Source organism: Canis aureus, unplaced genomic scaffold (genome assembly GCF_053574225.1).
Source record: "Canis aureus isolate CA01 unplaced genomic scaffold, VMU_Caureus_v.1.0 ptg000324l_RagTag, whole genome shotgun sequence".
Taxonomy (NCBI): domain Eukaryota; kingdom Metazoa; phylum Chordata; class Mammalia; order Carnivora; family Canidae; genus Canis; species Canis aureus.
In genome coordinates this window covers 47,049-50,503 of record NW_027554553.1, presented here as the reverse complement: position 1 = coordinate 50,503, position 3,455 = coordinate 47,049, and the positions used below count along the sequence as shown (strand labels likewise).

The 3,455-nt window shown below is 40.9% G+C and overlaps 1 pseudogene; it reads left to right on the top strand.

The window, feature by feature from the left end:
* Positions 1-2,181: 2,181 nt before the first annotated feature.
* On the top strand, positions 2,182-3,136 carry LOC144309993 (18S ribosomal RNA; annotated as a pseudogene).
* Positions 3,137-3,455: the final 319 nt, after the last annotated feature.

Below are 3,455 nucleotides of genomic sequence, written 5' to 3'. Positions count from 1 at the left end.
GTAATCACTAACCTTCTCTCCGCCATCCCCTATATCGGAACCAACTTAGTAGAGTGAATCTGAGGTGGCTTCTCAGTAGACAAAGCAACCTTAACACGATTCTTTGCATTTCATTTTATCTTTCCATTCATCATCGCAGCTCTAGCAATAGTACACCTCCTATTTCTACACGAAACCGGATCCAACAACCCCTCAGGAATCACATCAGACTCAGACAAAATTCCGTTTCACCCCTACTACACAATTAAAGATATCCTAGGAATCCTACTCCTGCTCCTAGTCTTAATATCACTAGTTTTATTTTCACCAGACCTATTAGGAGATCCAGACAACTACACCCCTGCAAACCCCCTAAACACCCCTCCACATATCAAACCTGAATGATACTTCCTATTCGCCTATGCCATCCTACGATCTATCCCTAATAAATTAGGAGGTGTACTCGCCCTAGTATTCTCCATCCTAATTTTAGCATTCATTCCATTCCTCCACACATCTAAGCAACGCAGTATAATATTCCGACCCCTCAGCCAATGCCTATTCTGACTTTTAGTCGCCGATCTTCTCACTTTAACTTGGATTGGAGGACAGCCAGTTGAACACCCTTTCATCATTATCGGACAGGTCGCCTCAATTCTATATTTCACCATCCTATTGATTCTAATGCCAACAATTAGCGTTATCGAAAATAATCTTCTAAAATGAAGAGTCTTTGTAGTATAATCATTACCTTGGTCTTGTAAACCAAAAATGGAGAGTAGTCGCCCTCCCTAAGACTCAAGGAAGAAGCTCTTGCTCCACCATCAGCACCCAAAGCTGAAATTCTTCTTAAACTATTCCCTGACACCCCCTACATTCATATATTGGACCACCTCTACTGTGCTATGTCAGTATCTCCAAAAAATCCTTCTTTCCCTCCCCTATGTACGTCGTGCATTAATGGCTTGCCCCATGCATATAAGCATGTACATGATATTATATCTTTACATAGGACATGTCTAGTCCAATTCCACAACCCATTGATCCTCAACAGTAACTAGATGCATATCACTTAGTCCAATAAGGGCTTAATCACCATGCCTCGAGAAACCATCAATCCTTGCCTGTAATGTCACTCTTCTCGCTCCGGGCCCATGCTAATGTGGGGGTTACTATCATGAAACTATACCTGGCATCTGGTTCTTACCTCAGGGCCATGACTCTATTTATTCCAATCCTACTAATTCTCGCAAATGGGACATCTCGATGGACTAGTGACTAATCAGCCCATGATCACACATAACTGTGGTGTCATGCATTTGGTATCTTTTATTTTTAGGGGGGGAATCTGCTATCACTCATCTATGACCGCAACGGCACTAACTCTAACTTATCTTCTGCTCTCAGGGAATATGCCCGTCGCGGCCCTAATGCAGTCAAATAACTTGTAGCTGGACTTATTCATTATCATTTATCAACTCACGCATAAAATCAAGGTGCTATTCAGTCAATGGTTTCAGGACATATAATTCTAGGACACACGTGTGTACACGTACGTACACGTGTGTACACGTACGTACACGTGTGTACACGTACGTACACGTGTGTACACGTACGTACACGTGTGTACACGTACGTACACGTGTGTACACGTACGTACACGTGCGTACACGTACGTACACGTGCGTACACGTACGTACACGTGCGTACACGTACGTACACGTGTGTACACGTACGTACACGTGTGTACACGTACGTACACGTGTGTACACGTACGTACACGTGTGTACACGTACGTACACGTGTGTACACGTACGTACACGTGTGTACACGTACGTACACGCCAAGACATTAAGTTAACTTATACAAACCCCCCTTACCCCCCATAAACTCATGTCATCTATTATACACTTATTTATGTCCTGCCAAACCCCAAAAACAGGACTAAGTGCATACAATACTCACAAGCTTTATTTAAATTGTATACAAATGTATTGCTACTCTAGTTAACTTAACACAACAGTCTTACACGCATTCGATCTCGTGGTCTATCTATAGATAGCATCCCCTTTTTTTTTCCTCTCATATTTACTATGTATTTTATTTATTATACACACTACAATTTCAGTATAAGTTAATGTAGCTTAATTAATAAAGCAAGGCACTGAAAATGCCAAGATGAGTCGCACGACTCCATAAACACAAAGGTTTGGTCCTAGCCTTCCTATTAGTTCTTAGTAGACTTACACATGCAAGTCTCCACGCCCCAGTGAGAATGCCCTTAAAATCAGCAGTGATCTAAAGGAGCAGGTATCAAGCACACTCTTAAGTAGCTCATAACACCTTGCTAAGCCACACCCCCACGGGATACAGCAGTGATAAAAATTAAGCCATAAACGAAAGTTTGACTAAGCCATACTAAAAAGGGTTGGTAAATTTCGTGCCAGCCACCGCGGTCATACGATTAACCCAAACTAATAGGCCCACGGCGTAAAGCGTGTTTAAGATACCTTTGCACTAAAGTTAAAACTTAACTAAGCCGTAAAAAGCTACAGTTACCATAAAATAGACCACGAAAGTGACTTTATAATAATCTGACTACACGATAGCTAAGACCCAAACTGGGATTAGATACCCCACTATGCTTAGCCCTAAACATAGATAATTTTACAACAAAATAATTCGCCAGAGGACTACTAGCAATAGCTTAAAACTCAAAGGACTTGGCGGTGCTTTATATCCCTCTAGAGGAGCCTGTTCTATAATCGATAAACCCCGATAAACCTCACCACCCTTTGCTAATTCAGTCTATATACCGCCATCTTCAGCAAACCCTCAAAAGGTAGAATAGTAAGCACAATCATTTTACATAAAAAAGTTAGGTCAAGGTGTAACTTATGGGGTGGGAAGAAATGGGCTACATTTTCTACCCAAGAACATTCCACGAACGTTTTTATGAAATTAAAAACTGAAGGAGGATTTAGTAGTAAATTAAGAATAGAGAGCTTAATTGAATAGGGCCATGAAGCACGCACACACCGCCCGTCACCCTCCTCAAGTAATAAGACACAACCATAACCATATTAACTTAACTAAGACACAAGAGGAGACAAGTCGTAACAAGGTAAGCATACCGGAAGGTGTGCTTGGATTAATCAAAGTGTAGCTTAACTAAAGCGTCTGGCCTACACCCAGAAGATTTCATTACTTATGACCACTTTGAACAAAAGCTAGCCCAACTAACCCCAAACTTAAGTATCACAGACATATAAAGTAAAACATTTAGTTAAATAATAAAAGTATAGGAGATAGAAATTTTAATTGGAGCGATAGAGATAGTACCGTAAGGGAATGATGAAAGACATCTTAACAGTATTAAACAGCAAAGATTACCCCTTTTACCTTTTGCATAATGAACTAGCCAGAAACGACTTAACAAAGAGAACTTAAGCTAAGCTCCCCGAAACCAGACGAGC